The 24,466-nt window shown below is 42.5% G+C and overlaps 1 protein-coding gene across 2 annotated transcripts in view; it reads right to left on the bottom strand.

Annotated features, from left to right (window-relative positions):
- The window catches only part of rab27b (RAB27B, member RAS oncogene family), a 51,108-nt gene that overhangs the window by 13,538 nt on the left and 13,104 nt on the right, over positions 1-24,466 (bottom strand). The window contains exon 1 of one of the 2 annotated variants that reach the window (XM_083793162.1): positions 11,696-11,843. The exons of the other annotated variant lie outside the window; for it this stretch is intronic. The gene's annotated coding sequence lies outside the window, so the exon portion shown is untranslated. Of the gene's footprint in view, positions 1-11,695; positions 11,844-24,466 lie in introns of those variants that run through there. 2 annotated transcript variants of the gene reach the window in all.

A 24,466-nucleotide genomic window follows, 5' to 3' on the forward strand; every position in this document is an offset into this window, starting at 1 on the left:
CCTACAGTTTATTAAAAGTTTATTAAAAACTGTTTATTCTAGGTTTGAATAAGCCATAACATGACATGAGCGTAATGTTCACAACGCACTCATCATAATGTTGCTCAGCAGTTGTTCAAGTTGTGCTCAGAAGGTTGGAGTGTTTACTCAGACCGATGAAAACGTAGAGGGAACATTGTGTGTCATGTGTGCTCGCCTGAAAAGCCCCGCGGCGACGGGGGGGGGATGCTTATATCGTTGCTGTCGGGAAGAAACCTCTTATCTCCATATTTTAAATGTCTGTGTTTTTTTCAACGGCCTACTTGATCTTGAGCTGAACGCATCGAAAGTAGCAGATCCACAAGCTCGAGACGCGGCACGAAGCCACACGCTTTGAGCTTGTAGATCTGAAACGTTTGACTTTTTTTTAATTTGAATCCTGAAAAGTTACGAGATGTCCACCCGACGATTTCATAAAAATGACTTTCATAAAGGACCAATGGAAATACACTCTCCGGCTATTCAGTGTTTTATCCTCTTGACAGATGGATAGAAGACATTTATTCATCCCTTATGGGGAATTGAGTTGTCAATCGCACCACAGCAGTAAGAAAATAGAGATGAGGGTAGCAACAAAATACTATTAATGATAATGAAAAAGATACAAAAAAGAATGAGCATGGAAGCAACACAGATATGTATACAATTAAAATATGTCCATGTAGACCAGGGATGGGCAACTTTGACAATGGAGAGGGCCACTATATTTCCACACTCACTCTAGAGGGCCACTATATTTCCACACTCACTCCAGAGGGCCACTATATTTCCACACTCACTCCAGAGGGCCACTATATTTCCACACTCACTCCAGAGGGCCACTATATTTCCACACTCACTCTAGAGGGCCACTATATTTCCACACTCACTCCAGAGGGCCACTATATTTCCACACTCACTCCAGAGGGCCACTATATTTCCACACTCACTCCAGAGGGCCACTATATTTCCACACTCACTCTAGAGGGCCACTATATTTCCACACTCACTCCAGAGGGCCACTATATTTCCACACTCACTCCAGAGGGCCACTATATTTCCACACTCACTCTAGAGGGCCACTATATTTCCACACTCACTCCAGAGGGCCACTATATTTCCACACTCACTCCAGAGGGCCACTATATTTCCACACTCACTCCAGAGGGCCACTATATTTCCACACTCACTCCAGAGGGCCACTATATTTCCACACTCACTCCAGAGGGCCACTATATTTCCACACTCACTCCAGAGGGCCACGTTGAATATACATAGCTGTCGTAGCAAAAATAGTCGATCTACAAGATCAAAAAGCGTCGCACTGCGACACTTTTTGAGCTTGTTGTAGATCAGCTATTATTGCTATATTTGAATTGAAATCTTGAATAATTCTTTGCTATTTTTTAAATGGAATCCTGAAAAGGATACATTTGTATTTAATTCCAACTGCATTTAGTTATAGTTATGAGATGATAATACAAATACATTGGACATAAAAAAGACAATAATACTAATAAGCTGAAATACTAAATACTATATCAGTATTCTGGTATTAAGGGCCGGATTAAGTGAAGGTGGGGGGGCCGCATTTGGCCCACAAATGTCATTCAATCAATCAAACAATCAATCAAATATCATTAGGATGCAACCAGATGACTGTCATGAAGGGAAAAAAAGCCTGGGAATGTTAATAAATGATTTGATATTTATATACCATGATCAAGTAAAAGCCAATCAACCACATCACTATAGTCAGTGTATCCAATAAAATACAAATAATACCCCAGCATGACAAGCTGGGGAATCAGCTTGAATAGCAACATTCTTTGAATATCCAGTGGAAACATGTTTTGTAAATCAACATAAATCTGCAAAGTAACTAAGGTAGTAACTTAAGTTTTCAAATAACTGTAGTCAACTCAAAAGTACAACATTTGCAGTGGAGAAGAAATAAAATATAAAGTAAAAATATAGTTGCAAGCAGCGACCAACTGACCAAGAAAGAACACAATACGAACAATATGCACAAATAAGACTGACGAGCTGAGTTGTCAGTACCCGGATTTGAACACACAACCTTGTGGTCCGAAGGTAAGAGCTCTACAGACTGAGCCACACAGATACAATCAGTTACTTCATTGTAAACAGCAATATCATTCAGTGTTTCTGATAACAATTATGTGTGTCCTGGTTTAAAGGAGAATTCCATACTAAAAGGCTTTCTTACCTTTCTTTGTAGTTGTTACATCCCCACCAAAGAGGTCCAGGTGTTATTTTGTGCAAAAGCTCCTTATTGGCTATTTCCCCTACATGAATTGCATTGAATTAAATGGGAATTGAATGGGGCTATGGGGTGTTGTGCTAATTCGGTTATTTCCATCGCTCAAAATTACAATTTCTTTGTATATATCCTCTCTTCATAATGTAAATAATATCCCAAGCGGCACACTTTACTACTTCTTTCGATGGAAATAAGCGAATTAGCATAACACCCCATAGCCCCATCCAATTCCCATTCAATGCAATGCAATTCATTGAGGGCTTATGGTAGGGAAAATAGCCAATAAGGAGTTTTTGCACAAAAAAACACCTGGACCTCTTTGGTGGGGACGTAACAACTACAAAGAAAGGTAAGAAAGATAAGAAAGCATTCTAGCATGGAATTCTCCTTTAAGGGATCATTGTCCATTACTACAATGTGTTGGATGTGTTCACGTACAAACTTCTCTTCAACCGGGATTTCAGCTAATGGTTCATAGATTGTGTGTAAGACGTTTCACGCAAATTGCTCAAAAATCCAGGCAGAAAATCAGGTATAAGCATTTTTCAAACTGCTCAAAATGGCGGAAATCTGAGGGCGGAGCTTACTTGTCAAAGTAACATGTGGCATGTGGAAACAAGTGCCATGACTTTTAGCCAAACAAAGCATGAGTTATGACTGTTCAAATTGACTGTTCAAAATGACTGTTTCATTTTCAAAAAATTGCAATAGCGCCCCCCTTTGGCCAATTGGAGTAAGACTGCTTTCAGTGCTATTTGGCATGACCCTCTACTATACTGTAAAGTGACATAAGCATATGACGCTGCATGTCATATTCAGGCAGAATAATTTTCACAAACCAGCTATTTTCATTGGCTCATAAAAAGTTTATTTTGTAAAAAAAAAAATATATATATATATATATATATAGGCTATATATAATATATATACGGTATATATTTTTTTCTCACAGTTTTGGATATACTGTACATGGTTTCCACATGACAGCAACGGAATTCAGGGATTGAGTTTCTTGGCCTAATGGCAGCATGCTCACGCATGCACACACACACACACACACACACACACACACGCACACGCACACAGGGGTTAAAACATGCCAGACCAGACAGACCATTAAATGATGAGACTGGGAATCAGGGGTTACGGAGGGGTTATTGGGACCAGACTGGACTTTCTGGGAAAAACAGTACGTAAATATCATTAGAGTGTGTGTGTGCGTGTGCGTGCGTGCGTGCGTGCGTGCGTGCGTGCGTGCGTGCGTGCGTGCGTGCGCGCGTGTGTGCGTGCGTGATAGAGTGATATATAGATAGATAGATAGATAGATAGATAGATATAGATAGATACTAGTTAAATGAACAGTGGAGATGTCCTCCTGTCCTAATGCTGTATATTTAGACAAGAGGATCATGAGACTCCTAATTCACTCTGAGAAAAAGCCAGAGACTTGGGAGGGCCACAGCCACGCACGCACGGAGGCAAATATCCACACACACACACACACACACACACACAAATGTCAGCGCAGACAGACAGACAGACAGACAGACAGACTTTAATTTCTAGATTTGGATAATTATTACAAAACCACTTCAGGGCATATACTGTATATTTCAAATGATTAGAAAATGTGTGAAATGGGACCTTCTGCATAATGAGTACTTGTACTTTAGATTTTCTTTTTAAACTTTAAGTATAATTTGATGTCTATACTTTTGTACCTTCACTCAAGTACATTTTGAATTCTGGACCTTTACTTGTAACGGAGTATATCTACATTGCAGTATTGCTACTTTTACCTATAAATAAAAACATCCGAGTACTTTTCTTTGAGCGAAAACAATGTATGACAAGATATGAGTCAGGCTTTACGGCTCTACAAACCCAAGCCCAGAAAGCGTAGATAAACATGAGATTTGTGGTGTTTGGGTGGTGGGTGTAAGTCTGTCCCCAGTGCCTGCATGCTAAAACCATCTGCATTAACAACAGGAGCCATCATCAGACACAGTATGCGTTCCCCATTTTCATTGTTCCCGACTTGCATCGTTCCCGAGTGGGCAAGTGCCCAACGACGGGCACACATGAGAACACACAAACTATGTATGCATACATGAGAGTATCAATAGGCTGAGAACAAGAGGAGAGGATGGAATGAAATGAGGAGGAAATAATTCAGTACAGAAGAGTATGTAGGAGGAGGAAATGAAGAGTCGTGTTGAGGTTTGAGAATAACACTGATGGGTTGTGTGATCTACTCAGAATGCGGGAGAGCCCCACATTCTGCACGCACGCGCACACACACACACACACACACACACACACACACACACACACACACACACACACACACACACAGAGGGGCATGGATCTCCAACTTCCATCGTTACTGACTCAGCGCTCTACAGGCGGCCACCGGTCTAGTACTGATAATGTCAAAAGTTATCCTCGTTTTTCACAGATCTGACAGAGTCAGAGACACAGACAGAGTGACAGAGTCTTATCCGATCAGATGTGCCATCTACCCAGCATGCACTGGGGCCTCTCCTGGTACTCAATCTCGGTTATATATCAACTCTTCAGGTGGCTGGGGAACAATGTGTACAACCTGTGTGCGTGTGTGTGTGTGTGTGTGTGTGTGTGTGCGTGCGTGCCGCGTGTGTGTGTGGTGGGTGTGAAACACAACTAGAAGGATAGTAGTCTGCATCTACTTGGTAAATGCTCTCACACACACACACACACACACACACACACACACACACACACACGATGATATATGTCATCATGTTGTGTAAAAAATACAGTGTGTCTATCCTGCTCATACATAAATATGACATAAGAGCTACAGCATACTGTAGCCAACGTCATTCCTGTTTTGCCCTTGGGTGAAAAGCTCAATCACAAAACCCATTTTGTTCAATTGGGTCTCTCACACAGGACTTATCGGAACCGGTCCAGACGGATGGGTTAGCTCAAGATGTGCCCTGAGGTTTCTCACTGCTGTTGCCAATCAATCAATTAACTACTTACAGTCATTCCGTGTAACATTCATTGCAGTAGTGTCTTTGGCGACACCTCTGGTAGCTCCGTTGTCATAGAACTGAGATTACCAGAATGTCCTTTACATCAGTGGTTCCCAAACCTTTTCATGTCAAGGACCCCTAAATGGACATTTATTAGCCTGCGGACCCACATTTGAAAACATTATGCCAGGGACCCCCATAAGAGAAGACTTGTATAACGGTTCTAGCAGTGATTCTCAACCATTTTCATTTCAAGCACCCCCAGTTGGACCTGAATTAGGCTACGGACGGGCCCCTATTTAATGGCATTTTATATCTCTGGGATCGCAATTCATATCGTAAAATTCAATGTTAATTTAACTGAGTTTACAATTGAAACGAAATGGATCCGTTTGGGTCCATTTGTACACTCTCTGAGTTACAGACCCATAAGGTTCCATTTGGTTCCTAATATCATTTAGGTGGAGACCCCTGGAACTCCCTCAAGGACCCTTGCGGGTCCCCGGAACCCTACTTTGGGATCCAGCGCTTTACATTAAAGGTGCCTGTGTTGGGGGGCAGGCACTGCGAGACACAATACTAGTGAAAGATTGTATCAAAAATACATTTAGTTTAGTTTCCCTCCTTTGTTCCCCTCTACACCAAATCACCATACTCCACAAAATTGCTGATTTACAGTATGCTCACTGTCACTTTCTGACTCTGTCTATTTCTACAACACGTCATAAGCATATTGCATATTGGCTATTTATCTATATATCCATGCTTTTGAATTCCCTCCCCTTTGATATCCTTTTGATGTCAACGCTTTGTGAGATTGTAGATGTGCTATTTTCTCTATGTATTGTACAACGGGCTTAGACGTGGACTGGATATGCATCTATATGTTCTAGTTCTGTGTGTGTCCCCCCCCAGGTATCTCCTACCCTGCTCATCGCATCTCTCAGCAGCAGACATCTGTACAGACAGCAGACTGAAAGGTTACCGAGGATAGATGTTGGCAACTAGGGGTGCGTGCGTGAGAGAGACTTTTGGGGAGGTAGAGTTTGCTTTCAGGTTGCCTGACCAGGCAAGTGTTTGTTTGAGAGAGAGGGTACGCAACCGCCTATAAACACAAGATATCTGTCTAAACACTTGAACGTGGCCAGAGCCAGAGTCTTCTGATCTGTGGAATGTAAAATAAGAGCACTGTTTTTGCTATAATGTGCTGTTTTCACTGTTGATACAATTTACAATTTAGGCATTTACCAGACGCTCTTAATCCACAGCGATTTACACGTATAAAATATAAGATAGTGTGAACCCATAGTCATATTCATAGCTATGTAGGTATTTGCCACAGTAATTGAAGTATGCCATTCTTTTTTATCGTACAGCTCCATGAGGTAAAATAAATTAAGTGATAAATTGAATAATTCAACCTTAGTGTCAACCCCTGTCACTGCCATGTTTATCTCCCTCAGGTCCCATTTCCTTCCACCTGTTAACGAACTGTGAGCTTATAGTCCATTTAGACCCGAGACCTGGTGCTCAAACCATTTCACGTCAAGGACCCCCAGAATTATCTGCATTTGGCCACCGACGCCCATTGGAAATATGTTGTTCCAGGGACCCCCAGAAGCAGAGACATGACTTCAAAATGTACGCTGTGAAAGAACACAGTTTAGTTTCGCACCAACGGTGCTGGAGATTAGCTGTAGACGGACACACACACACGAATGGACGGACGGATTCGTGCGTCCGTTGACCAAGATATGGCTACCACCATGGCATGCAGACATGTTGTTGGTCATTCTAATGTTTTTTTTGTTGTCGTTACTTGTGTTTCTTGACCACAATGTTAAGAATGTAATTTAGATAGCATGTTATATACTGTAGATGCTAGGCTCATGGTTTAGCTGGTATCCAATAGTTTCAATTGAACATTGTTATTTCAATAGTATATTTGTTTGACAGATGCTAAGATCTTGGCTTCTGGTCCTAGTTTCTATACACACACACACACAGTGTCTTTCTTTGCATTGTTCTTTATTCACCTTGCTTATTGTAAACCGTTCTGGATGAGCAGTAAATGCCGACATTGAAATGGAAATGTGGTTGAACAGTCTGTGAGCAATGACGGCCCACACAGAAGCTGTACTCCTTTAACCCCCCCCCCAAAACGGGAAAGCATCTGTCTCATTTTAGATTTTAAACATTATTTTATACGTTGGCTATTCAAAAACAGCAGATCTGCTCATTTTGAAAAGAAATTTGTGCTCCAATATTCCTTAAAGCAAAAATGTTTAACTAAAATCTTAAATATTGCTTCTGGGGGTCCCTGGAACAAAAATATTTTGAGATGGAAAACTGAATTATATATATATATATATATATATATATATATATATATATATATATATATATATATATATATATAAACTTTTGGAAGACATTATTTTGTAGAATGGGCCTCAGCTCAGTAAAATTAATAAAAATCTAACCTAAAAAAGGTCCAGATCATGTTGATCTCATGACCTTTTGAGGCAGTGACGAGGACTTGGTGACCATCCTCTGTTGCCACTACCATCATTGATTGATTGATTGATTTAAATATTTATTAACAGTTTGCAGAATTACAGTACATTTCAAGCACAAACTCAATACAAAGACTGTTAACTGTGAGTGGACGACCCAATTAAGCATTACACTTGTAACAGGGTCCACATTGTTCAATTCATCAAAACATTTAGAGACGTACAAATAGACACTTCTATATAGTTAAATAACAGAACAGGAATTCATCATAAAGGAAGCAAAAAGGGAAAAGAAACATATACAGTGAGGGGAAAAGGGGGGGGGGGGATTCAGATTTTACAGGGGCCAGTTTCGAATTGCAGCCGTCCGTAGGTGCCCTTTGAGAGCGGTTTTGAAGGAGTCAAGGGATTCACATGTCTTAATGACTGTTGGTAGGGCGTTCCACATTTTGGTGGCATAGGAGCGAAAATAATTTAGTCCCTTGTTTGTGCCGAATCTGGGTTGTACATGGTTTGTTGCACTCCCTCTGGTGTTGTGGGTCGTGGACTTCGTTTATCATGACCTGTGTTTAACCTAGAAGCCCTCTAGCATGCCTGCTTACAGGTCCACTTAGTTCCATTTGTACTCTGTTCACAATTACATTAACAGTTAACAGATTGCAGCATTAGTACGGAAATCTCAGGCTAGGTCTCTCTGGATAAGAACAATGTCTAAACTATCATTGTAATCTGGATAAAGGGGTGTGGTCACTGGTCAGGTGCAGTGGTGGTACAAAGTACTCGAAATTAAAAAAAAATGTCTTATAAATCCTGACAGTTTTTCTGTCAGTCGTTCTTCGATTAAAAAAAAATAGCAGACCTACAAGCTCGTAGCGCGCCACTCGGTGGCGCGCTATGAGCTTGTAGATCTGCTATTTTTCAGTAGCTAAAGCATAACAATGCTAACACCAAAAGGGGTTCCCGCCCAAAATGGGTTAAGTAAGAGTATCCATCAATACTGCGATGTAGAAGTACTCGGCTACATAAAAATTTACTTGAGTGAAAAGCGCAAAAGTATTGGTATAAAAATGTACTTTAAGTACCAAAAGTAAAAAAGTACTCATTATGCAGAATGTCTAATTTATTTATTTATTTACTAAAATCTTTGCTTCTGGGAAATAAATATTTTGAGATGGGGCTGAATTGCATTAACAATTTGTAATTGGTAATACATTACAGATGATATAATCACTATTGTCAATAACAGAATGTGGAGGGGTGTTGTCCATCGGGGTTGTTTTTTTTGTTTTCTTTTGACTGCTAGTTGTGTTTTGTTTGTTTTTTCTTCTTTTTTTTGTGTACTTGTGAATTAACTGAATTCTGCTAAAGCTGAATTAACTTTGAATATTTTTGTATCCATAAAATACCACATAATTACAACTTGTTTATGTTTCCAGAGGATTAACTTCCAAGCAAATATTGTAGATTCTGTGTCTTTGCCTGTGTTTAACAACAACACAGACACAACTGTCAAACCCGTTTTCACTATTTAAACAAACCATTTAGCTGAAGTTAATTTAACACGGCCATAGCTTCAACATAGTATTTACAATGGCCTCACGATGTCTCGTTTCTGATTGGCTGGAGGGGGGCGTAAATGCTAAAGAATACAACGGGCCATAAGGGTCCATTTGGTTACAAGTGTACACAGAGTATTTTACCATGTCCTCCTTGGTAGTTAAGTGCATTCACCTGTTGTCCCCGATTACAGAGCTACTGTAGAAGGATAAGTATTTCACCGCCACAATCGTGTCCCCAGCTGAAACGACTTGGCCCCTCCCTGTCGTGAACTAGACCAACCTATTTCACTGTTTACTTTACGCTTCAGTGAACCAAGATAATGAAAACGTAGCCATGTTTCCACACATGCCAGTGACCTTACCACAGAAGGTAGTAGTACTTAAGAGTTTTGAGTATTCATTGAGAAAATGTTACAAAACCATGAGTGGCCCTGCACTTCCGCCATTAGCCAGTCCATTGCACTAGTTAACCCCAGTCAATTATACATACTCAACATACTTGGCTTTATACATAATTAAATATAAAACCTAGTTATACAATATACATTCTGTGCAAATCAGCCTTTACAATGAGTGCCCACAGAGAAGCCTGACAATGACACTAGTCACTGGAACCAGACTGGAATCATCCCAGGTGGTTCCCTCGCACCGTTAGAATGCTGAGTGTGTGACAGCATAGGAGAGTCAGACGGTAGGAGCGCTGAGAGACAGACAGCGTAGGAGAGACAGAAAGTAGGAAAGCTGAGAGGGAGACAGTGTAGGAGAGACAGAAAGTAGGAAAGCTGAGAGGGAGACAGTGTAGGAGAGACAGACAATACCAAATCTGAGAGGGAGACAGCACAGGAGAGACACACAGTAGGACAGCTAAGGGGTGTTTCCCTCTCAGCTTTACTACTTTATGCCCCTTCTACTCCTACACTGTCTCAGGCTATCAGTTTCTCCTACGCTGTCTCCCTAGCATCTGTCCTACTGTCTGTCTCTCCTACGCTGTCTCCCTCTCAGCTTTCCTACTGTCTGTCTCTCCTACGCTATCTCCCTCTCAGCTTTCCTGTCTGTCTCTCCTACGCTGTCTCCCTCTCAGCTTTCCTACTGTCTGTCTCTCCTACACTGTCTCCCTCTCAGCTTTATTACTGTCTCCCTCTCAGCTGTCCTACTGTCTGTCTCTCCTACACTGTCTCCCTCTCAGCTTTATTACTGTCTGTCTCTCCTACACTGTCTCCCTCTCAGCTTTCCTACTGTCTGTCTCTCCTACACTGTCTCCCTCTCAGCTGTCCTACTGTCTGTCTCTCCTACACTGTCTCCCTCTCAGCTTTCCTACTGTCTGTCTCTCCTACGCTGTCTCCCTCTCAGCTTTCCTACTGTCTGTCTCTCCTACACTGTCTCCCTCTCAGCTTAGTATACTGTCTGTCTCTCCTAAGCCGTCTCCCTCTCAGCTTTCCTACTCTCTGTCTCTCCTACATAGTCTCCTTCTCAGCTTCCCTACTCTCTGTCTCTCCTACATAGTCTCCTTCTCAGCTTCCCTACTCTCTGTCTCTCCTAGCTACACTGAGTCCTTTTGTATGTCAGTGCAAGAAAACACGCAATACTAAGGGGACTGGGAGTGCCAATAAATGTGATCATGGGACTGGAACATGAAAGAAAAGCACAACTAAATTTAGCATGCAACGCAAGAGTGTATAAAACAGAGTTAAAGAGATCACAAGCCCCCCCCCGAACGAGGCAGCCAAGTGTGATACAGCGAAACAGTTATCAACTTGTAGAGATGGGTGTGATCACATTCCTTTTTCACAGATGTTTGAGCCTTCATTATTGCAAGCCTAGCGTCCCGAATCTCCCGATTCTGGGCATGTCATGATAGGCGAACATTTGCTGAAGAGATTTGGTGTAGAGGGGAAAAAGGGCCAAGTAAAGCTCTCTCACTCTCTCTCTCTCTCTGTCGACAGTCCCCATCATACACAAAGCTACTGTACCCTCAAGTCGGTCACATGTTTGAGGACTCATCAATTACCTCTAAGATGTTTCTCATCAAAGCAAACACTCAAACTGGCCAGGACCGAGACGGAACCATTCAGCCCGCTGAATAACAAAGTTATCCTTATTTCCTTCAACAGTTATCTGCTTCTCCTACTAGACGGCCCTAATTGACTACCTAACGCTATTTGCATTCCTATGATGTGCCGGATCAGAATTTGTCCAAGAACAAGTCATACTGGTTAAGTGTGCAATGTTTGCACAATGCACAGGCAAAATGAACAAGTTTGCATCGACTATCAACGTGGTCGCCGTCGCCGTTCTTACCTGCTAATGTCTGCTCCGACGTCGTTAACCCAGCGGTACGGTACGATCCAGAGAGATTCAACAGGTCCCCTTGCAGCGAGACAGAGAACAGCTGACTAGCAGCACTGCATCCACACTGCCCTGACTGACTACCATTCAACACACACACACACACACACACACACACATACACATACACACATGCATGCACACGCGCGCACACACAGTCTCACTCACACGCACGTACACAAGCCACTCCCCTCTTCAACTGCTGGACTGGCTGCTTGGTCCACCAACAGGCTACTTTGATGACTGGAGAATGGTGAGTCCCCTGACTGAAAGGCTGACTGACTGACTGGCTGGCTGACTGGTTGGCTGACTGACTGACTGACTGACTGAATGAATGACTGGCTGACTGACTGACTTGATGGACTAAGCAACAGGAGAGCCACACCCCTCACTGACTAAGCTGACAAACTGATTTGATTGGCTGCTGTGTGTTCAGCTGACTGGTTAAAGGGACACTTCACCCTTTTTGCAAAATAATATATGTTAATGACGTTTAGAAGCTTTAGAACACTTTCCTGGGGGTCTTTATGTGTGTAATGTGTGGTTTTAGATATTTTAGATTGTAGCAGTGAGCACAGTGTCTCTGATGTCATGGACACTGGTCTCACTACCTTCCTGGACTACAATTCCCATAATTATTTGGTGCACTGCTCCTCCTTGTGGATAGTGGGAGAGCTGTTTACTGTAAGTGCATAGTGCATACCTCTGTCTGATGACTGCTATACGTTTAGCCCTTTCTGTACTCATCTAGATGCTCTCTCTCTGTGTGTGTGTGTGTGTGTGTGTGTGTGTGTGTGTGTGTGTGTGTGTGTGTAAGGAGCGGGTGGGGCTGATCTACAACCCAGATAGCTCAACACACACGAGCGCACACAGACGCATGCACATCAACATTTACACAAAGCCTTATCAGTTGATTCAGTTAGTAAGTGCAGAGTACTGCTGTAGGTGATGCTGGGGGAAGTGTGTGTGTGTGTGTGTGTGTGTGTGTGTGTGTGTGTGTGTGTGTGTGTGTGTCAGTGCATGCGTGCGTGCGTGTGCACAGTAGCAGTAAAACAGGAAGTAAGTAACCAAGGAAACAGAACTGTAGGTAAACACTGTTGGCACGGTGGCTGCCAACTAAAGTATGACATCATTAATGAATATATTCTCACATCATGTACAGTCTTATACCTCCAGGTACAAACATCACACAGCCTTATACCTCCAGGTACAAACATCACACAGCCTTATACCTCCAGGTACAAACATCACACAGCCTTATACCTCCAGGTACAAACATCACACAGCCTTATACCTCCAGGTACAAACATCACACAGTCTTATACCTCCAGGTACAAACATCACACAGTCTTATACCTCACCAGTGGTGGAAAAAGTACTCGATTGTTTTACTTGAGTAAAAGTACCAATACTGCAATTTAGAACTACTTTGTTACAAGTAAAAGTACGGAATTGAAAATGTACTTGAGTAAAAGTACAACAGTATCGGCATCAAAATGTAAAAAACTTAAAGTATTCATATTGCAGAATGTCCCATTTCACAAGTTAAAAATGTGTAGAAAATCTATCTTCAATAGATCATAGACAATGCGTCGCTCTCCATGATTTACAAGCATGGAGAGCTTGTAAATCGGCAATTTTTTAAATGGCCGAAATGTATAGGGTTGAAGTGGTTAATGTATGTTTTCTAATCAAAATTAAAATGTAAAAAGTAAAAATGTTGGCTCAGAGATGTAGTGGATTAGAAGTAAAAGTACTTAGAAGTACACTGTACCTCACACACACACACACACACACACACACACACACACTGCATTTGAAGGTTCTCAGAGACCTTATTATAGGCTGGGTTTTAGAAGTCAGGTCTAAAGGGTTAACTGCACTGTGGCATAGTGTTAAACAAAGCCTTGCTTCACCTGGAATTAGTGCAGCGAACGTAGCGTTGCGTTCCGATGTGTGCTGCTAATAAACGTCTCCCATGGTGCTGTCACTTTACTAGATGTGTTGTCATGCAGGGGTGTAGACTTCTCTCACGTCTACAATTATTCTTTTTGGCAAAAATATTGTTTTTTGACTTTATGGATACGATTAAGCATTCTAAATAGGCTATATATACACGTCTGCATGTTTTAACCCATTCTGACCGGGCACCCATTTTGGTGTCAGCATCATGTTATGCTTTAGCTATTTAAAAATAGCAGATCTACAAGCTCATATCGCGCCACCGAGTGGCGCGATACGAGCTTGTAGATCTGCTATTTTTTGAAAAATCGAAGAACGACTGACATTTCTAGAATCTGATCTCAGGTCAGAATGGGTTCATCAGACCAGTGTGTGTCCGGCGGAAACCTCGTATGAATCTGATCTCAGGTCAGAATGGGTTAACAGTGTGTATGCGCACGTACAGTAGCGTATGTGCATGATGCAAATGCGCGTGCATGTGTGCTCGCCCATGTCTTATGGGGCGTTCTAAAAGTAGCACTACAACACTGGTGTCATGGACTTCTGCAGCTCATTCATTATTGGATCTGAATGAAAGATTCTACAAACACCTTCTAAATCAGTAGTTCTCACACTTTCGCGGTGGAAAAAAAAAAGTTCAAAAATAGCAGATGTACAAGCTCGCAGCGCAGTACCAAATGACACGCTGGGGGTTTGTATACCTGCTATTTTTGAAAAGCCAACGCAAATAATCTGAAATAAAATGACACTTTTCTGACAGGGAAGCTCGAAAACAAAAAAACTTTCAACAAACACCTCAACCTCTTTGGACAGCCGACCTCGTTTGTGGATGAAATGCTGTCCGGAAACCAGATGACCACCTGATTGGCAGAGCTGAACGTTTATGACCACCTGATTGGCAGAGCTGAACGTTTATGACCACCTGATTGGCAGAGCTGAACGTTTATGACCACCTGATTGGCAGAGCTGAACGTTTTCAAACCAGATGACCACCTGATTGGCTGAACGTTTTCAAAGTCAGTAAAACCGGGTGTGGTGATCTGTTTTTTGGCGTCGATGTTTAGTTCTGTGTCAATCAATGTATGAAACCGTGTTATTTTGTTTGGTTTTGAAACTTTTGTTACTTTTCAAATAGGGTAGGCAAAAGTCTCCTGCTTTTTTAATTTGTCCAATTTGTTTTCATTTTTGTTAAGCCAATGTTTGAAACTGCGTTATTTAGTTTTGACCTCCATAGTAGCTCCTTTCCCTGCTCCCCTCAAAGGAGCTTTATCGGCACTAGAAATCCTACATTCACATCGCTAAAGTGGAACAAACGATTAAAACAAAACTCCATGCCATACAATGCCATACAACCAACCTGGAACCTACACACCCCATTTCATTCATTCATTTATCGTCAATAAATCCCTTAAACTTGGTGTGTTTCTTCCAACTAATGAACTGTTCTTTTCCTCTGTTTACTATATACTCAACCATGTACCCTTTATACCAATTCCCTACTGTACCGTGCATGTCAGAGACAGAGTCTCTGTGTTCAGACGTAACAGTTCCCTCATATCCACCATTTACATGGCAGTGGTCATCCCAACAGCGACCTACGCCTGTGAGACGTGGTTGAAGACAGTCAGCATCACAAACAAGTTGGATGTCTTATTGTCTTCCACCGACGATGCCTCAGATCTATACTGAGGATCTCATGGAGAGATCACATCACCAACAAGGAGGTGCTGAGAAGTAGGGCAGGGGGTAGCATCACTGTCGGACATCGTCTCTGAAAGGAGAATGGCTGGGCAGTGGGCACGTCTACTCCGACTGCCAATAGAGAGACCGGCAAAGTGTGGCAATGGACTGGATGCCAGAAGGTTGAAAGAGGAAGAGAGGGAGGCCAAAGAAGACATGGAGACAGACGGCCATGGAAGACCTAAAGCGAGATGGGTGTCAGCTGGCACGGAGCAAGAAGGGTCGCCAGAGACCGGAGCAAATGGAGGGGACTTGTCGCCCAATGTTCCAATAGGAACGGGAGGAACGAAGTCTTCTAAGTCATATCCATTACACTCATTCAAATCACGACACATGGAACCTCAGGACACAGCAGACAACAAGGACACTTTGCTCTTTGCTAACATGTTTACTGTTCCTTCTGCTCTCTCTCTGCCTTCTCTCCGTGTCTCTGTCTCGCTCTCAATTCCTTCTGATGTTTTATTAACTTACAAATTGAATTTGACACACGTGATGTGTGCGTGGTGACCTATACCCAGAGTGGAACGTGAAAGGTCATTGGACAACAACACAAAGTGACCAAGAGAAATGAAACACGTGACTTTCACTGACACAACTGAAGGACCGCATGCACGCGCACGGCCCGCACCCGCACCCTGCTATACTAAAAGATTAGGACTTTGGTGCTTTGTTGTATTTATTCCATTATAATAGGTGCTTTGAGGTGTGTTATGGATTTGTATTTGCTGTTCCAAAATGTGGCATTTATGATGTAGTATTGAAGTGTAATTTTATTTCTGCCTCTTAGCCAGTTCCCACTTGTAAAAGAGACGCGGTCTCAATGTGTTTTTAACTTTTTACTGGTTAAATAAAGGTTAAATAAAATTATGCACACGTGCATGCACACGGCCACACACACACACACACACACACACACACACACACACACACACACACACACACACACACACACGTGTTCTGTCCTCTGTTCTGTACGATTCCTTCTCATTCCATCCATTTCGAACCATTTAAACCAATCTGTACCATTTCAATTAGGGATGCACCGATCCGATACTCGTATCGGAGATCGGCGCCGATCCAGGCTAAAATTCTAGATTGGGTATCGGATCGGTGGCCGATCCATTATCCGATCCGATAATTATGTGTAATTACAGTATGAAAACAACTCTACCTCCTCTGTGACACAGCAGTGTAGTATTGACAGTATAACATGTGGAATGCAGCCAGGCTAGCCTGCACACACATTAACCTGGTCTAATTGTTGCACAGTTATTTAATAAATAATTCAGTGCATTTATATCAGTGTTTGTTACATTTTGTTTTACAAAGTTGGGAAAGTAATGTTTAAGTCAAGCCTTGATGTTGCCTTACACAAAATAATGATTCCAGACTCCACAGTGAGGCATACAGCTTAATAGGTTATGACGTTTCTTTGTGGGGGCCGGGGGGTATCGGATCGGTACTCTGTATCGGCAGATACTGGACCCCCATGTATCGAAATCGGTATCGAATGCCAAAAAGCCGGATCGGTGCATCCCTAATTTCAATTAACTCAGAGTCTGTGTCGGTGTGTGCTAATGGGGCGCCCGCTAGCCTAGCGGTCCAGGCGCATGCCACATAATAGGCTCTGGCCTCACAGCGCGGTGCGAGTTCACGTCCCGTTCCTGACGACCTTTGCTGCGTGTCTCTTTCTCCCTAACCTAGGGCTTTAAGCAACTAGTCGACTGTGGATTTACTAGTCGACTAGTTGAATAATTCAACTAGTCGACTAGTAAATCCACTAATTGACTAGTACTAGTCAAAAATTGTTTCTCCCCCCCCCCGTTTTTGTAGGCCCCAAGATCAGCTAGATTATAGTTATAGTCACCGATGTACACAGTTTTTAAATGTACAAAGATTATAAAAAAAATATATATATATATATATATATATATATATTAAAAAAATAAGTTTTATTTTTATTTTTTTATGTATACTCACATTTATATTTTTAAAATCAGCTAAACTACGCTGCATCAACGATTTGATCGGGTATTGGGGCGATATAGTAGGTATATGAAATAGTCGACTTACAAGCTGACGACGAGTCAGGCTCTGTTTTCAAAATGACCGTCAAACAGCAAATTAGGCCGAAGTCAATCAGGTAAACAGGCCTGACAACAAGAACACAAACGCTTCAGGACGGCAATTCCCAGCAAACTGGAAAAAAACACTTAAATATTAATGGTGGTATAGCTTTAATGGCTGTGTACGTGCGCGCACACACACACACACACACACACACACACACACACACACACACACACACACACACACACACACACACACACACACACACACACACACACACACGGCTTTAACAGTGTCAGCTGGTCATAGAGTTATAATTGCTGCTATCAATTTGACGGGAGGATGTGAACAGAGGGAACCTCTGTCATCTGCGCGTGCACGCGTGCGCTCATGTGTGTGTGTGCTGCACCCTGTGTGTGTGTGTGTGTGTGTGTGTGTGTGTGTGTGTGTGTGTGTGTGTGTGAGATAGCAGCATGAAGCACCGATCATAAAAACAGAAAAACCTGACTAGACAAGCTCACAAATCCACCGTCTATGGTCTATGCACACTACAGTAACCCGTCTATGGTCTATGCACACTACAGTAACCCGGCCTGGAGGGGGGCTTACGAATAGCTTCTCTGTCAGGTGGAAACCTTGTATGTCCCACACAAAACCTTATACTCTTCAGGAAACGCCCACTAGGGCTGTCCAGTGTTGATTTCGTCGACTATAATACTACGACAATGTTTTTTTCCGTCGACTACCTTTTTCCACTGACGAAAACTAAATGGAAACAAAATGAAAACTAAGCTACAATGACTCTAAGACCCAAACCACATACCGCTGCAACTCCTTGCAACATGCCATTGGGGATATTGGTTGCAAATAGTCGCAAGGAGTTGCATGGTGACCCTCTGGTGTGGTTATAGGGCTTAAAACTAAGACTAGTACATATATTGACAAGTTCGTCAACAAATAAAAACTAGACTAAAATGTTAGGAAGGGACTAGTGGACAAGACACAAGAGACCCAGTATAAGTCATTTTAGATCTGCTATTTTCAGCCCGGCAAAATACATTTTAGTATAAAACCATATCATATTTGACTAATACTATGACAAAAAAAAATCGTCGTCGTCGAATACCCTTTTCCACTGATGAAACCTAAATGGAAACTAAGCTATGATGACTAAAACTAATATATTGACCATTTCGTCAACAAATAAAAACTAGACTAAAATGTTAGGAAGGGACTAGTGGACAAGAGATCCAGTATAAGTCATTTTAGATCGGCTATTTTCAGCAAGTGTAAAATACGTGTCATTACGACGGCATCAAGTACATTTTAGTCGACTAAAATCTGATCATATTTAGTCCACTAAAACTAGACTAACACTAAAACATTCCAGGTGACTAAAATGTGACTAAAACTAAATGAAAACTATTGTAACTCATGTAACTAACGTTACAATTGTTATTCAATATCGTTTGGAACATTATGGAATATTATGAATTTAAAAACAATGATTTCTGTGCCTTTAAAGCCCTAACCACACCAAAGGGTCCAAACGGTTGCAAGGAGTCGCATGGTGACCCTTTGGTGTGGTTTGGGCCGTTGAATTCACCCTTTGTCAAGTCCCGCCCATGGTTGTGCCCCTCTTCGCACCCATTGGTTGCGAAGAGGGGTTGGACAACAATCCTTTCTCTCCATTCACTACCATTGAAATAAGGTGTTCTTCAGTTGCTTCATATTGACATTCTGTGCAATCATGCATTATCATGTTAGTTTTTAGTATATAAATATATAATATATGTATATACACGTGACTTGACTTTCATTCCACATATTGTACCTTCGACACCACTACATTTCAAAGACACATTATTGTACCTTCGACAACACTACATTTCAAAGACACATATTGTACCTTCGACACCACTACATTTCAAAGACACATTATTGTACCTTCGACAACACTACATTTCAAAGACACATATTGTACCTTCGACAACACTACATTTTAAAGACACATATTGTACCTTCGACACCACTACATTTCAAAGACACATATTGTACCTTCGACAACACTACATTTCAAAGACACATATTGTACCTTCGACAACACTACATTTCAAAGACACATTATTGTACCTTCGACAACACTACATTTCAAAGACACATATTGTACCTTCGACAACACTACATTTCAAAGACACATATTGTACCTTCGACACCACTACATTTCAAAGACACATATTGTACCTTCGACAACACTACATTTCAAAGACACATATTGTACCTTCGACAACACTACATTTCTAGGAAGGGAAAAGGTGCATCGTGAACGTCAGCCCTATTTCAAATCTAGTGAAAATAGTTCACTATAATAATTCATATCTTTTTTTTTTATGTTAGTTTGAATATGAAATGCGCAGAATCTCTGTCACGCATTCCCATCGTGCTCGACTCAAGTTGATATTAAAAGTAAAATGTACTTTATAATTTGTACTTTCGCATACCGTTTTTATTTGATTTATTTTTTAAACTCCAGTACTTTCACTTCCACTTGCATTTGAGCAACATTTAAAAAGGGAGTATCTACACTGTGACTGAAGTACCAGGGTTGAGTATTTTGTCCACCACCAACCAATGCGGTGTCATTGATTGATTGATTGAAATATTTATTAACAGTTTGCAGAATTTACAGTACATTTCAAGCACAAACTCAATACAAAGACTGTTAACTGTGAGTGGACGACCCAATTAAGCATTACACTTGTTTACAACAGGGTCCACATTGTTCAATTCATCAAAACATTTAGAGACATACAAATAGACATTTCTATGTAGCTAAAGAACAGAACAGGAATTCATCATATAGGAAGCAAAAAGGGAAAAGATACATATACAGTGAGGGGAAATGAGGGGGGGGGGGGGGTGGGGGGGATTCAGAGAGGCCAGTTTCGAATTGCAGCCATCCGTAGGTGCCCTTTGAGAGCGGTTTTGAAAGAGTCAAGGGATTCACATGTCTTAATGACTGTTGGTAGGGCGTTCCACATTTTGGTGGCATAGGAGCGAAAATAATTTAGTCCCTTGTTTGTGCCGAATCTGGGTTGTACATGGTTTGTTGTTGTACATGGTTTGTTGCACTCCCTCTGGTGTTGTGGGTGTGTCAGTGTGTTAAATGAGCTGAAGCAAGGCACCATAAACAGAGTCATGCCGGTTCAGTTAAGACCCTTAAAGCACACTAGGACTACTGTCTCCTCCTGTCGAGGACTACCTCTGATGAGGTCAATTTAACACGAGTGGTTCTCCACCTTTTCTGTATCAGGGCCCACTTATAAATCTCCCCCAAAAAAGCCGACCACCCATCTGATCTGAACCACGTGCTAAAACCGGGAAAGCATCTGTGTCATTTATTGTTTATTTTTGCGTCGGCTGTTCAGAAATAGCAGATGTACGAGCTCGCAGCGCGACACAAAGTAAATGTGTTTGAACTTAAGTGTTGAATAATTGAAAAGGATCGTTGAATTTGGAGCTATATCACCTCCGTTTCCAAAAATGGCATGAGGATCATGTATCACGCTTAACACCGTAACACAATCATTGCGCTTGGGCAGAAACATTGTACTGGTCAGCTCCCAGTGACCAACAGTAGCAGACTGTGGTTGTACTGGTCAGCTCCCAGTGACCAACAGTAGCAGACTGTGGTTGTACTGGTCAGCTCCCAGTGACCAACAGTAGCAGACTGTGGTTGTACTGGTCAGCTCCCAGTGACCAACAGTAGCAGACTGTGGTTGTACTGGTCAGCTCCCAGTGACCAACAGTAGCAGACTGTGGTTGTACTGGTCAGCTTCCAGTGACCTATAGAGCGTCGCAGTCCCGCCCCCTTTAATGACGACGCCAGGCCCAGGAAATGATTCCCAATGCATTTTTCACATGCACAGACATTTCAAAAGGTATTTATTTAAAGACGGTTACGCCGCAGACAAAGCCAACACGAATTTGTGACAACTCATGACAACAAACACAATATTTTGGACCAAACAAATAATTACAAAGAAGAAAAATAACAAAAAAAGTGTTGTAACCTGCCGTTTTTTTCTTCTTTCTAATTATTTGTTCGGCCCAAGAAATTGTGTTTGTTGTCATGATTTGTCACGACAAGAGTTGGCTTTGTCCGCGGCGTAACCGTCTTTAAATAAATACTTTTTGAAATGTCTATGAGGAAAATGAACGGAGAATCATTTCCTGGGCCCTGGTAGGGGGCGGGACTGCGACGCTCTATACTACCCTGCAGGTAATAAATGAATGCTGCCGTGTTGACACAATGCATATTTTTCTGCTGAAACAAAACTTAGCTATTTTTTGCAAGCACGATCTCATCTCTCTGAAATAGACATTCTGCATGCTGACAACACAACCAAATAGTTTCGACATGGCAAAGTAACAAAATGGAGGCATAGACAGGCAGAAATGTGATGCAGAAACAATAGAAGTCATTGTAAAAAACAAAACATGAAGAATAACAGTCGCCAAGACGGCTGACGTCCATGTCACTGTCACGCCTCATAGCCTGTGGTCACATCAGCAATGAATGTACGTGAATGGCCCAAGCCCCCGCCACCCCCACCCAGAAACAGCCGAGTATTATCATCTTACTTGAGTTACTTGTGATGTCTTCTTACCCCCCTCTATGTTTTCTTTATCTTTTTCTATGATGCAAGAAAGATGTATTTGGCGCTGCACTGCGGCGACATGGACATAGGGGCTACGCTTGCATGCGGGCCCTTTGTCTAAGACAAATCTTTCCTCGGGAGACAAATAATAAAGAACCTTGAACCTACAGTATGTGTGTGTACTGTATGTGTGCAAGAGTGTCTATAGGTCCTACCTTCACCACCTGATGGCCAACTGTGGCCCAAATGTGTTATGTAATGTAATTTCTGTGTTTTAACATTTAACTAAACAAAACACTGAGGAGAATTGCTGTTCTGTGGACACACACACACACAAACACACAAGCACACACACACACACACATAATATGCCCACAGCCCAAGGCATATGTTGCTATCCGTTATAGCACCACCATGAGACCGATTTAAAACAATTAGTGTGACAGTTGTTCCATGGTGTAGTGGGACTGTAGTGCCAGTGAAATTGGAATGATTTTCTGATTTGGGGCATTTTGGGGCAAAACCTTAGAGGATATATTAAAACAGTTTGACGGCCGCTAATTGTTTAATCAAACGATTGACTCTGCTTAATACGCTAAACCCGCCTTTTGTTTTATGTGTTTAATTCGCCGTATTGTAATAATTAAAAAGAAACAGCGGCTTTGTCGCGGACCTGGTGACGAGGCCGTCACGCTATGACGACGAAACCGGAAATCAACCCATGCACTGGGCTGCTGGGGCTTCTGGGAAATTGAGGCCAATGCAAATGAACGGGGTACAACACCTCATGGAGGAGGGTCTTGTGGTGCGGTCTTGTGGCGCACCAAGATGGCGGGTGGTGCGATCGTTCATAACAAACGGACTAATATTTTTTCTGTGTAGGTCTGCCATTTTTGAAAAATCGTGAAAATATTTATTTCAGAAAACTAGAGATTTATTTATTTATTTTGAGGTCAGGCCTACTGTAAATGGGTTAATAGCCTGCTCCAGCCAGTGTGACTTCTGGTCTAGAGGGGCACGTTCAAAGCAATCTGTGCACCCGCCCCCCCTCAGACACAGCTCAGAGCCCCGACGTCACAACGCCCCCCTGCATGCTGGTTGGTTGTGAAATGAAATGTATACTCCCAATTCCTATGACTGAAATTTCTTTCTCTTTGAGCCGAATGCGAACAAAAAGGTAATCCTGGACAAAAAGGACAGATTCACGGGAGTGAAAACATAATCTCTCGGCCTGGGCATGCGATAGGGATCATTACATTTGATATTACAAACGATTGGGCCTACTCTGGTACAATGCGCAGACGTAGACGTAGTCTGTTGGTTCTAGACAACCGCTGGACTAGCCAAATTTCCATTGGGCAGTGGGCACATACCCAGGTCATTGGGCACATACCCAGGTCATTGGGCAGTGGGCACATACCCAGGTCATTGGGCAGTAGGCACATACCCAGGTCATTGGGCAGTGCATGGGCACATACCCAGGTCATTGGGCACATACCCAGGTCATTGGGCAGTGGGCACATACCCAGGTCATTGGGCAGTGGGCACATACCCAGGTCATTGGGCAGTGGGCACATACCCAGGTCATTGGGCAGTGGGCACACACCCAGGTCATTGGGCAGTGGGCACATACCCAGGTCATTGGGCAGTGCATGGGCACATACCCAGGTCATTGGGCACATACCCAGGTCATTGGGCAGTGGGCACATACCCAGGTCATTGGGCACATACCCAGGTCATTGGGCAGTGGGCACATACCCAGGTCATTGGGCACATACCCAGGACATTGGGCAGTGGGCACATACCCAGGTCATTGGGCAGTGCATGGGCACATACCCAGGTCATTGGGCAGTGCATGGGCACATACCCAGGTCATTGGGCACATACCCAGGTCATTGGGCACATACCCAGGACATTGGGCAGTGGGCACATACCCAGGTCATTGGGCAGTGCATGGGCACATACCCAGGTCATTGGGCAGTGCATGGGCACATACCCAGGTCATTGGGCAGTGCATGGGCACATACCCAGGTCATTGGGCACATACCCAGGTCATTGAGCAGTGGGCACATACCCAGGTCATTGGGCAGTGGGCACATACCCAGGTCATTGGGCAGTGGGCACATACCCAGGTCATTGGGCAGTGGGCACTAGGGCATTCATCAAAAAATCGATTTATCGATTTATCGATAAATTATCACGAGTCGACTCGCAGCAGCGCAAGTCGAAAGTTGAGCTTTTTTTTTTTTTTTTTCCTCCCCTTTTTTCATTGCATTCAGAACGCGCCCTT

Source organism: Protomyctophum parallelum (genome assembly GCF_964188405.1).
Source record: "Protomyctophum parallelum genome assembly, chromosome: 21".
Lineage (NCBI taxonomy): Eukaryota > Metazoa > Chordata > Actinopteri > Myctophiformes > Myctophidae > Protomyctophum > Protomyctophum parallelum.